The 12,878-nt window shown below is 42.6% G+C and overlaps 1 long non-coding RNA gene across 1 annotated transcript; it reads left to right on the top strand.

Annotated features, from left to right (window-relative positions):
* Positions 1-435: 435 nt before the first annotated feature.
* On the top strand, positions 436-10,454 carry LOC145719018 (uncharacterized). The gene is made up of 3 exons (XR_014142142.1): positions 436-2,641; positions 5,748-5,876; positions 9,498-10,454. It is a non-coding gene; the product is annotated as an uncharacterized LOC145719018 (long non-coding RNA).
* The last annotated feature ends 2,424 nt before the right edge of the window (positions 10,455-12,878 follow it).

Below are 12,878 nucleotides of genomic sequence, written 5' to 3' on the forward strand. Positions count from 1 at the left end.
ACTGTGCCTTGAACACAGGTGCTGATAAACATTCATTAAATGTAACCGTGAGATGACCCTATAGCTCTGGATATGATATCATCTAGACTTCTGAAGAACTTCTCACCATAGCCTTTTGAGCTTGTGTCTAATTCTGAGGTTCTAGATTCTGAGTTAATCTAGCACATTTTTTTGCAGATCACATAAGATTGGCGGGTTGAGGGTGAGGTTACTGTGATAGAAAGAATCCAAGTTTCTTGACCAGACTAGGCATTCCAATGTGAATACCTTAGGTTCTTCATCATGAAATCACTGTGAATGTATGCCAGGCATGGAATGCCATTCTTTAATATTGCTACTCTCTGCAGAGAAAATATTCCTATGCAGACAGTGTGAAAATTAATCAAATCAGAATAAAATGATAAGTTCGCTAATGCTTATCTTGGTTCTCAGCTTTCAGTCCTCTTGGGCCTAACCACGTGCTTGCTAAAGCCACAGACAGTATCCTGCCCACGACCCACTCCACTGGAAACTATAGTAGATGAATCACAACTTATGCCTGCTCAGTTCAAACTTCCTTTAGGTCAGTAGAGTCAAACCAAGTATTTAAAGCAAGTATCACTTATGGTTTCAAAACTCCCATTATTAGTGTACAACCATCTTGGTGGGGTTTTTTTTAAGGTTTTATTTTATTTTTTAAAGATTTATTTGAGAGAGAGAGAGAAAGCAAGAGAGAGAGCGCACAAGCTGGGGGGAGAGGCAGAGGGAGAAGCAGACTCTGCCTGAGCTGGAAGCCCAACGCAGGGCTCGATCCCAGGACCCTGAGATCATGACCTGAGCCGAAGGCAGACGCTTAACGACTAAGCCACCCAGGCGCCCCTATTTTGGTCTTCTTACATATTAATTTCCAGGTCACCAATGTGGTGCCATCTCATTTGTTCATGATGACAGTTTTAGCCATTAAGTTAATTCCTCAGGCTATCTACTTTTCTTTTTTTTTTTTTTTAAAGATTTATTTGAGAGAGAGAGAGAATGAGCGGAAGGGGCAGAGGGAGAGAATCTCAAGCAAACTCTGTGCTGAGTGGAGCCCAATGTGGGGCTCAATCCCAGGACCCTGAGATCATGACCTAGGCCAAAATCAAAGACGCTTACCCAACTGAGCCAACTTAGCACCCTGCTATTTACTTTTCTTAAGCACACTTTGTAGACCATCTTTTTTTTCCTTCCTGATAGTCAAAGTTTCAGTTTTGTGAGAAAACTTTTAAGTCACCATTATAGAAGAACAGTGACCGTTGAACAACACTGGTTTGAACTGCACAGGTCTGCTTATATGCAGATTTTTTTCAACAAATGCAGTACTGTAAATATCTTATTATTAATAACATTTTTTCTCTAGTTTACTTCAAATATATAGTATGTAATACATATAACAAAAAATACATGTGTTTTTTTTTTTTAATATTTATTTATTTGACAGAGAGCGAGAGAGGGAACACAAGTAGGAGGAGTGGGAGAGGGAGAAGCAGGCCTCCCACTGAGCAGAGAGCCTGACATGGGGCTCGATCTCAGGACTCTGGGATCATGACCTGAGCCGAAGGCAGCTGCTTAACCGACTGAGCCACCCAGGCGCCCCCAAAAAATACATGTTAATCAACTTTGTTGGTAAGGTTCCTGGTCAACAGTAGGCTATTAGTAATTGGGATATTCACTAAAGAATTAAAACTTTTAACCATGCTCCTCCCCACTCCCCCCACTTTTTGATTTCCAGTTATTACAACTGATAGTAAAAACCTAGGTATAATGTTTGTGCCTCCCACATTAGGGAAGAGATTCTGCTTTATGCATATACCAGTTCAGATGTTAGTGTCTTCCCAAACATCCTCACAGTCACACCCAGAATAATGTGTGACCATATGTCTGGGCACCCCATGGCCTGGTCATGTTGACCCATAAAACTTATCATTACAAAACTAGTTTGGGGTATTCACTACAGAATTAAAACTTTTAACCATCCTCCTCCCCACTACCACCACCTTTTGATTTCCAGTTATTACAACCGGTAGTAAGAACCTAGGAAATAATGTTTGTGCCTCCGTCCCCTGCTTACGGATCAGGATAGAGAAGGGCTGGTACGAAGCTGAGACAGAGATGAATGACTGGCTCACTACTCTACGCTCAGCACCTGGCTGACCTGATGAATGAATGATTCTGAAGATGGGTTGATTCTACTTGCTCTCTCCTATTAACATAAAATCCCTACTGTTAGAGACCACAATGTTCACATCCTTATTTCCAGAAATAAACTTCTTCCCTATTTCTAAACAAACTCTGTGTTTACAACCATTCAGTCAGCAAACCTCACAGTGTTAGGTCACACACTAAGAAATCGAAGATGAACAGTTGTCTCTTCCTTTGACGAGCAGGAGAACTAAACTCTCTCCTACGATGTTCTATCCATGCCTGTTCTCATTTTGTGAGTCGGCCTGGCAATCCCTATGTCCACACAGGTGCTGCACAGACCAGGATTCAACAGCCGCTGCTCTAGCCTGTGCTCCACCCAGCAAGTGAGACTGGGCGAGCGTGGTGCGCAGCCTGTCCGAGGCCACTTGCCCCTCCCTCGCCAGCACGGAGACTGTCAGGAGAGGGTTTCCTCTCCCGTGGCGTAAGGCTTGCTCAGCAGCAGTATGTTCTACCATATGCACTGCTATCACATGGCTTCTCTGGGTGCCATCCTGTGGGACACACGGAGCGAATACATTTGCCTATTCCTGCCTCTGTTGTTTACACAGATTCAAAAATTGCTGGGGCGCCTGGGTAGCCCAGTCGGCTAAGCTGCCCACTTGATTGTGGCTCAGGTCATGATCCCAGGGTTGTGAGATTCAGCCCCACGTTGGGCTCCATGCTGAGCATGGAGTCTGCTTGAGAGTCTCTCTCCCTCTACCCCTCCCCCTGCTTACATGCTCTCTCAAATAAATCTTTAAAAAATTCTTTTTTAAATATCGCTTCAATCTAAAAGGGGCTATTTGTTTTCTGACCAAATCTGTTGGCCTTTCTTTAAAAAAATCTGGTGCCAAACATGGGGCCATTAGGGCACAGTGCCCTTTTTTGAAGAAGGACGTGGCCACACACAACAGGACAGCATATGTGGTAAGAACTCCTGGGATCTGGGGCATATGTTCTTGACTCCGTGGAGGGCGAGAGAGTACAAGAGTCTTCCCGCCGTTGTACTGCCCTGGCTGACTTACAGAACATACATACATGTGCTACCTACTCATGAACGTTCAGAGGTTGTCACCAAACGTAGGACTGGATCCAGGTGCCCCATGCCATAGCTGTTACTAAAAGTCTGTCTCTTGAGGCTGAGTAGATAGCCACTTAAAAATGAAAGTCAGTATAAATCTAAGCTTACTGGTGTGGAGCTGATCCTTCCGTGCCTCTGAGCCTTCCCTGCCCTACACCCCAGCCTCACTTCCGGTGAGGAAAGAAGGCTTCCTAATGCTCCAGCAGCCTCTGCGATGGACTCGTCCACATCACTCCCATGCTCCCTGAGCTGCCAGCCAATCACACAGTGTCCTCTCCTGGCAGTTGGAACCCTTCAAGTGTCTTGGTATTTCTGTAAAAAAGAGAAAAGTGTCTAAATTCATCAGACAGAATTTGAGAAAAACTTGCAATGAAGAGAAGGAAGTTAAAGTAACCCTGTGAGTGAGGGTGCCTGAGAGGTGATGTGGAGCATGAATGGAGCCTGCCCATTGTTGGGTGTTCTTCAGTCAAGTGCCTGTATGGGACTTTTGCCCAGAGCTAACTGTATTGTTTGTTGCTTGAGATTTGATGAGTTCTTCTATATTCTAGACACAAGTCCTCTGTTAGAGATATGGTTTGCAAATATTTTCCCCATCTGTAGCTTGTCTTTTATTTTTTTTTAAAGATTTTATTTATTTATTCATGAGAGACAGAGAGAGAGGCATAGGGAGAAGCAAGCTCCCTGCAGAGCAGGGAGCCCAATGCGGGACTTGATCCCAGGATCCTGGGATCATAACCTGAGCCGAAGGCAGACGCTTAACCAACTAAGCTATCCAGGCACCCTGGAGCTTGTCTTTTAATCCTTAGCAGTCTTTAACAGAGCAACACTTTTAAATTTTGATGAAGACCAAATTATTAATTTTTCCTTTAATCAACCATGCTTTTGATATCAATTCTAAGAATCTTTGCTCAAATCTAGGTCCTAATGATTTCCTATCTTTTCTTCTAAAAGCTTTATAGTTTTAGGTCATATATTTTAGTCCATGATTCATTTTGAGCTGATTTTTGTATAAGGTGTGAAATGTAGGCTATTTTTTTTTTTAAAGATTTTATTTATTTATTTGAGAGAGAGAGAATGAGAGACAGAGAGCATGAGAGGGAGGAGGGTCAGAGGGGGAAGCAGACTCCCTGCCGAGCAGGGAGCCCGATGCGGGACTCGATCCCGGGACTCCGGGATCATGACCTGAGCCGAAGGCAGTCGCTTAACCAACTGAGCCACCCAGGTGCCCCTGAAATGTAGGCTATTTTTATTTTATTTTGCCTGTGGATGCCCAACTGTGCCAGCACCATTTTCTGCAAAGACTATCCTTCCTCCACTGAATTGTTTCTGCACCTTTGTGAAGAATCAGTTGGGCTTTTTTGTGTGGATCTGCTTCTGGGTACTCCAATCTGTTATACTGAACTCTGTATCTCTGTATGTCCACAACACCACCCTCTCTTGATCACTGTAGATAGACGGTAAGCCCTAACATTGGGCATAGTGATTCCTCCCACTTTATTCTTGTTCAAACTTTAGTTTTTTCAAGGTCCCTTGCCTTTCCATATAAATTTTAGAATAAGTTTATCTACAAAAAGTTCCTGGTGAGATTTTGATAGGATCTGTATTAAACCTATAAATCAGTGGAGAGAGAACTGGTATCTTTACTGTGTTGTGTCTTGTAATTCATGAACACAGAGTGCCTCCACTGATTCAAATCTTTGCTTTCATCAGGATATGGGCAACTTAGTTCTGAACTGAATTCCACCAACAACCTGAATGAGCGTGGAATCAGATTCTTTCCAAGTGCCTACCAAGAAGAACCCAAACGGCTAACACCTTGATTCTGGCCTTGTGGAACCTGAAGTAGAGAAACCAGCTGAGTTAACTGGGATTTCTGACTTAAAGAAGTGTTGTTTTAAACCACTGAGTTTGTGGTAATCTGTTAAGGTGGCAACAGAAAATGAATACAAGTAATATTATAGGCATCACCCGGAAAATTATTAAAAATTACGATCCAGACCCATAGAATCTGAACCTACATTTAACAAGATCCCCAGGTGATTTGCTTACACTCATTTTTGAAAATCACTGGTAATACTTTGCCTGTTGTGGAAGTGGAACAAAGAAATGGAAAAAGAACCCATGTTTGCATGTGCTTCAAAGAAAGACAAAGCCACTAATTTTAAGGACCAGAAGAAAAAAAGGAAAGAAAACACCACAGAGGGGGTGTGGGCCAAGATTCTGGGTTCAGAGAGTCCTATTTTCCCCTGAATCAGTCAGAGTTCAACCACAGAACAAATGATACCTACCTACCTACCTATCATCTAGGTATCTGTCTGTCTGTCTGTCAATAGGCTTATGCATTTGGGGGCTGGCTAACCAGTCTCCATGAGGCTCCAGAGCCCACAAGCAGGTAGTCAGGAAAGGAAGATCACAAGCCATCTAGTACCTGTGTCCATTTCTGTTGCCTCTGACTTTTGTGACAAAGGTATCCTGTGAAAATGGAGCCCTTCCCTGTGGAGTTAAACACACACAGCTGGATCAGGAGTCCAACAGCCACAGGAAGACCCGGGGAAGAGAGCAACTGCAAGCCCAGGTGCTGTCTCACACCAACCAGGTGAGCCGGCTGGTTAGCAGCAATGTGTGGACGCTACGTAATGGTCTAACCCCCCTTCTGCCCAGGAACTCTCAGGAGACAATCTTCGTGCAACATACCAGAATGAGAATTCTGGGGAATGTAGTTCAGCTTGGCCAAGCTGGCACATCATAAGCCATCACAATCAAGTACCAATACACATCTCCTTAACCATACTTAATCGCCTAATAAAGACAGCTACAAAACTGTACTTCCATCTAAATGATGCCAGAATCCCCATAAAACCAGGACCACACAACTCTTTTCTCAGGAGAGGACACAATGTCCCTCTCCCTCTCATTCCCCTTCCCCCACCTTTTAAAAAATGTCTTTACTGATGTTCATTCATCTCCTACCTGATTCACACTCCTTTTGAAACCCCTTAACCTAAATACCGAAGTATAAAGTTAACTATCATTGACATATTTTATATGCTAAGAGGACAAGAGAGAAAGAAAACAAAAATCTGGTTGATATATATAAACACTCATATCAAAACAATAAAACAATCATTAACTATTGTCCTATTTTTTTTGGCAACTAGTCACATGGTCACACCTGTTATTTATAACAACCTTCTTTCACTATCCATTCCATATTCCCATCGATCCAGCAAGCATCTCAGCTGGTTGTGGTTCTTTGCTTGGTGGAGTGACCCAAGCCTTCATTCCCAAAGCGTCTGAGCCACTGGCAGTCTGAGGCCTGCACTGGGTTGTCACAATTGTCCACCGGCATTAACCACAGGTACTGTAGTACTAGCAGCAACCCACTTTCCCCTTGGGGTGACCAGTCACCCAGCCAGTACAGTGGTCCTTTGTTGATTCAGGGGCATTATGGAGCCCAAAGCAGTCAGCTGTCAGTCTCAACTTCCAGTTCAATGGAATCCCTGTTGTGTCACGTGGTGACATCTAGGGGACTATTCCACCCTAGACCAGCAGAAACTAAGCTCAGCACTGGAAATAAAAATTTTGCTAGTGGATTTCTTGTAGCGGTAAGAGTGAGTGAAGTAACTTCTATTTCTACCCCCCGATTTCTGGACTTTTGAATCCTGGCTATGGGAGAAATGGCATGATACATTAGATACTGATTTAGAGCATACACTGCATCCTGGAAGACAGTACCAGCTCTGCAAAGTATGTCCACTTAGCTGCGCCATAACTGAGTCCTTACAAGGTCATTTTACTATTTTATCAACCCAAGTGCTTTAGGCTGATGATGACTATGGTAAGACTAGTGAACTCCATGAATACAGGTCCAATGCCCACTTCACTTGCTCTGAAATGGGTTCCTTGGTCAGAAGTGATGCTCTGTGGAATACAGTAAGTGGTAAGTCCACAGAAGGCAGTTTTGGCAGAAGCACTCACTGTAGGCCAGGAAGGCAAACCATATCCAGAATAAGTGTGTATTCTAGTGTGAACAAAAACACTACCCCTTCCATGGTGGAAGTGGTCCAGTGTACTTCAGTCAAGTAGCTGGCTGATCACACCAAGAAATGATGCATACTGAGAGCTCATTGTTGGTTTCTGCTGTTGACAGACTGGGTACTCAGCAGTGGCTCTAACTAGGTTGGCCTTGGTGAGCGGAAGTGAGACCATGCCTAAACTGGATCCCTGCATCCAAGGCCACTTTGTTCAGGATCCTGTTAAGCAAGGACAGGAGTGTCTGGGGAAACAGGCTGACTGATAGCCACAGAACAGGTCATCCTATCCACCCAATTATAAAAATCCTCCTCTGCTGAGGTCACCCTTTGGTAAACATTCAATGGCACACATGTAACTTCACATTTTTGTTTATTTGGAGAGGTCTATTCACATAGTTTTCCCCAAACCTCCTTGTTTCCAATATTCTATTGGAATTCATCAGCCTACCTTCCAATGGTACCTTGACCATTCAGCCAAACCAAGAGGCACAGCCTGTGAATTGTTAGACTCATACTTCTGGCCACCTCTCTCCTAAACAAAATGAACAACCAGGTGCAATGCTTGAAGTTCTGTCTCCTAGGAGGATTTCATTTTATCACCGCCTTTCAGGACCGTCCCAGAGTAGGCGTATACTGCTGCAACAGTCTACTTTCGTAGATGTCATGCAGATTCATCTGTAAGCCAGGCCCCAGTTTTTTTCTTCCTCATTCAACTGGTCATAGAGAACTCCGCCATGAGGCCATAGGTTCAGGCAGATAGGAAGTAATGTAGTAGGAATAAAGGCCTGGAGTACTTGGATCACTTCCTCATGTAACTTAATTGTGTCTGCAAGCCTGCTCAAGCCTGACAATATATATACAACTTCCATTTATTAATGAAGCTGCTGTGCACACCCAATTTTATGGCTTGGTATATCAGACAACATCCAGTTCATGATGAGCAGATCAGGTCACATGGTAACTTAATGGTCCATGGCCAAGCATTTATTCTCTATTAAGGTCCAATAGCAAGCCAAAAGCTGTTTCTCAAAAGGAGAGTAATTATTTGAAGAGAATGGCATGGCTCTGCTCCAAAATCCTAAGGGTCTCTTCTGTGATTAACCTACAGAGATCTGCCAATGTTCTTTTTTTTTTTTAAGTTTTTATTTAAATTCCAGTTAGTTAACACAATGTACTACTGGTTTCAGGTGTACAATGTAATGTTTCAACACTTCCATACAACACCCAGTGCTCATCACAGGTGCACTCCTTACTCCTTATCACCTATTTAACTCATTCCCCCCACCCACCCACCTCCTCTGGTAACCATCAGCTTGTTCCCTAAGTTGAGTCTGTTTCTCGGTTTGCCTCTCTTTTCCCCCTTTGCTCCTTTGTTTTGTTTTTTAAATTCCACATGTGAGTGAAATCATACGGTATTATGCTTAGCATAATACTCTCTAGCTCCATCCATGTTGTTGCAAATGGCAAGATTTCATTTTTTTGATCGCTGAGTAATATTCTGTGGTATATATACACTAGATCTTCTTTATCCATTCTTCAGTTGATGGACACTTGGGCTGTTTTCGTAGTTTGGATATTGTAGATAATGCTGCTATAAATATCCGGGTGCATGTGTCCCTTTGAATTAGTATTTTTGTATTCTTTGGGTAAATACCTAGTAGTGCAATTGCTGGATTGTAGGATGGTTCTATTTTTAGCTTTTTGAGGAAACTCCATACTGTTCTCCAGAGTGGCTGTACCAGCTTGCATTCCCACCAGCAGTGCAAGAGGGTTCCCCTTTCTCCACATCCTTTCCAACACCTGCTGCTTCTTGTGCTGTTGATTTTAGCCATTCTGACTGGTGTGAAGTGATACTGTAGTTTTGATTTGCATTTCCCTGATGGTGAGTGATGCTGAACACCTTTTCATGTCTGTTTGCCACCAGGATGTCTTCTTTGAGAAATGTCTGTTCATGTCTTCTGCCCATTTTTTAACTGGATTATTTAGTTTTGGGGCGTTTAGTTGTATAAGTTCTTTATATATTTTGCATACTAACCTTTTATCAGATATGTCATTTACAAATATCCTCTCCCATTCCATAGGTTGCCTTTTACTTTTGTAGACTGTTTCCTTTGCTGTGCATAAGCTTTTTATTTTGATGAAGTCCCAATAGTTTATTTTTGCTTTTGTTTCCCCTGCCTCAGGAGACGTATCTAGAAAGAAGTTGCTACGGCTGATGTTAAAGAAGTTACTGCCTGTGTTCTCTTCTAGGATTTTATGATTTCAGGTCTCATATTTAGATTCTTAATCCATTTTGAATTTATTTTTGTGTATGGTGTTAAGAAAGTGGCCTGATTTCATTCTTTTGCAAGTTACTGTACAGTTTTCCCAACACCATTTGTTGAAGAGACTTTTTCCCACTGGATATTCTTTCCTGCTTTGTCAAAGATGAATTGACCATATAGTTGTGGCTTCGTTTCTAGGTTTTCTATTCTGTTCTACTGATCTATGTGTCTATTTTTGTACTAACACTATACTGTTTTGAATACTACAGCTTTGTAATAGAACTTGAAGTCCAGAATTGTGATGCCTCCAGCTTTGTGTTTTCTTTTTTTTCCCCCAAAGTTGCTATGGCTATTCAGGATCTTTTGTGACTCCATATAAATTTTAGGTTTGATCTAGCTCTGTGAAAAATGCTGTCAGTGTTTTGATAAGAGATTGCATTGGGATCTTCCAATGTTTTTAGGAAACATCTCTATCTACCACTGACAGTTCTGGATATGCTCTATTATGTGGAAGGAGTTTTTAGTTCCTAAACGAGCACTAAAAGGGGCTATAACCCAACCCACTCAAAGGGTGAGTCTGGAAAGTTTGGCTTATTTTAGAGAGTAGTGAGCCAAAGCTGGATTTGACTTAGATGGCCTTTAGGTAAACATGCAAAGAAATGGCCATTGGTAAAGGTTGGGTGCTGCTAGACATCTAATGGGAAGGAAAGTAGATGAAGAGACAGGTACAAATATTTATTGAATATCCTCTATGTGGCAGGCACTGTGCTGGGCTTATATTTATGGTGCTTATATTGATGATCTAATTCCTACAAGTGACCAATTTTGGGCTTATCATCTGTTTACAAATGAGGAAATTCAAGTTCAGAATAGTTCAGTGGCATATGCAAGAAAAAAGGAAGAAACTAAAGTTTTTTATATATATATTTTTTAAGATTTTATTTATTTATTTGAGAGAGAGAATGAGATAGAGAGAGCATGAGAGGGGGGAAGAGTCACAGGGAGAAGCAGACCCCCTGCTGAGCAGGGAGCCTGATGTGGGACTTGATGCCGGGACTCCAGGATCGTGACCTGAGCCGAAGGCAGTCACTTAACCAACTGAGCCACCCAGGTGCCCTAAAGTTTTTTATCTAAATATAGATCTCCAACTCCAAAATTCATATGACTTTCACTACTTCAGGCCAAATAACTGAAAGAAAGCAAGCAGTTGTGGTCTGCAGTGAGGACTATCATTTAGGAATAACTAGATGGAGGAGGGAGGAAAGAGGAAAAGGGGGTGAAAAAGGCAGATAGGTACTAAATGAGCAAGATGGCTGCCCTTCAAGGGGTAAAAGCAGGGCAAGAGTTAAAAGGTGGTCATTGTGAATGTGGGTCTCCTATACCTATATATGCGTGTATTTTGAGGGAAATAGAATTTTTAAAGAAGATTTTATGTATGTATGTATGTATTTATTTATGTGAGAGGGGGCGGGGGAGAGCACGAGCGGAGGGGAGAGGCAGAGGGAGAGGGAGAGGGTGAAGCAGACTCCCCGCTGAGCAGGGAGCCTGACTCAGGGCTCAATCCCAGGACCCTGGGACCATGACCTGAGCCCAAGGCAGACACTTAACTGAGCCACCCAGGCACCCCAAGGGAAATAGAATTTTTTTTAAAAGTTACGCATACAAAGTTTTATCACCATAAAACTGAAAGGCAATAAATGAATCTAAAAAGAAAATCCATAAAAGGTGCTCCAAAGTATGAGATATATATGCATGCATAGTCAGATTTACAGACACACTGAATAAACAAAACCACAAGGGGCACCAACAAGGATATGTCTTATGCCCTAAAAGCCATCTTTTACGGGAGGTTTCACCCATACAGAGATAAAAAGCAAAACACTGATATCCAGGCTCCCAAATAAATACAATTTTGGAGATAGTAAATTTTAAATGACATTAATAATTGACTGAGTCTTGGGCTAAATTTTACTTCCTTATTTTAATATGTTCAACTCAGCTGGTATGTATTTTTTTAAACCCTCAAATTATTTATGGATACCTCAGAGTAACTGGATTTATTCCTATGAATAGAAAATGTTATGTCCTAGCAATAATCCTGTGTAATTAATGCTTTCTTCCATCTCTAAAAGATGTGTTCTTTTAAGTGATTAAGGACTGTAAGTATGGAGAATTCTTTGGCTAATAACGTGGTAACAACGTGAAGAGCATGAAAATTAAGTTGCTAAAATGTCAGAAAATAGAAATTATTAACGCCATTTGTCTCATTCCACGTCCAAGAGCAAATATCCCATAGCTTATATCCAAGTAAGTCCCAACGACTCACACAAAAGCAAAACAACCTAAGAGTGAAGCATGTATACCACAGCATTCTCATCAAAACCACTTCATTTTCCTTTTCATTTCACATTTTAATTTCTACCTGCATTATTTCCAGGGAACAGAGTGCTGTGTTGGTCAGCTCTGCATTCACTGAAAAATCCAGTGTCATCTAGTCATTTGGCCACTTACGTCAGTGGTGCTGAAACTGGATGCCAGGGATCAGTTAGCATTATAAAACAACGCAGAGTGCGTACTGGGGGGAACCCGAATGAGGACATCAGCACTTTCTGTCACTGCTGGCCATGTGGCTATCTGCCATCTACGATGGACTTTAAAAAAATGCTATCCTTTTCCCCCGTCGCCCCAGAAGCCTCTGTTAGGAATCCATCTCCAGAGCCCAGCTCGGCGCCCTAACTGACAGGGCTTAGCTAATGACAGAAAACGTTTCCTTCCTTTGTCATAAGGCTCTGCTAAGAACCTCATTCATTCATTCATTCATTCATTCAAGAAACACTGAGTTCCTACCACGTGCCAGGCCTGTGTTAGGCCCCTCGGACGCTGCAGCGAACAAAATAATAGCCAACACGGTTCGCGGCTAACCCCGCCACAGTTCCGGGCGATCTGCAATTGTTACTCACGACTTCAACGAAACAGACACGCACGTCTGCCCTGGAGGCGCTCCTACTAACGTTCGGGTAGAAGCGACTGGGGGACGCGCGCCCGGGTGGCTCAGTTGGTTGGGCGACTGCCTTCGGCTCAGGTCATGATCCCGGAGTCCCGGGATCGAGTCCCGCATCGGGCTCCCTGCTCGGCGGGGGGTCTGCTTCTCCCTCTGACCCTCCCCCCTCTCGTGCTCTCTGTCTCTCATTCTCTCTCAGATAAATAAATAAAAATCTTAAAAAAAAAAAAGAAAACAGTCTCTTTTTATACCCTCTCTTGTAGAATGCAATGGCTAGGAAAAAGAAAATTCAAAATGGG

Source organism: Leptonychotes weddellii, unplaced genomic scaffold (genome assembly GCF_054177405.1).
Source record: "Leptonychotes weddellii isolate Sample4059 unplaced genomic scaffold, ASM5417740v2 HiC_scaffold_2820, whole genome shotgun sequence".
NCBI classification, from domain to species: Eukaryota; Metazoa; Chordata; class Mammalia; order Carnivora; family Phocidae; genus Leptonychotes; species Leptonychotes weddellii.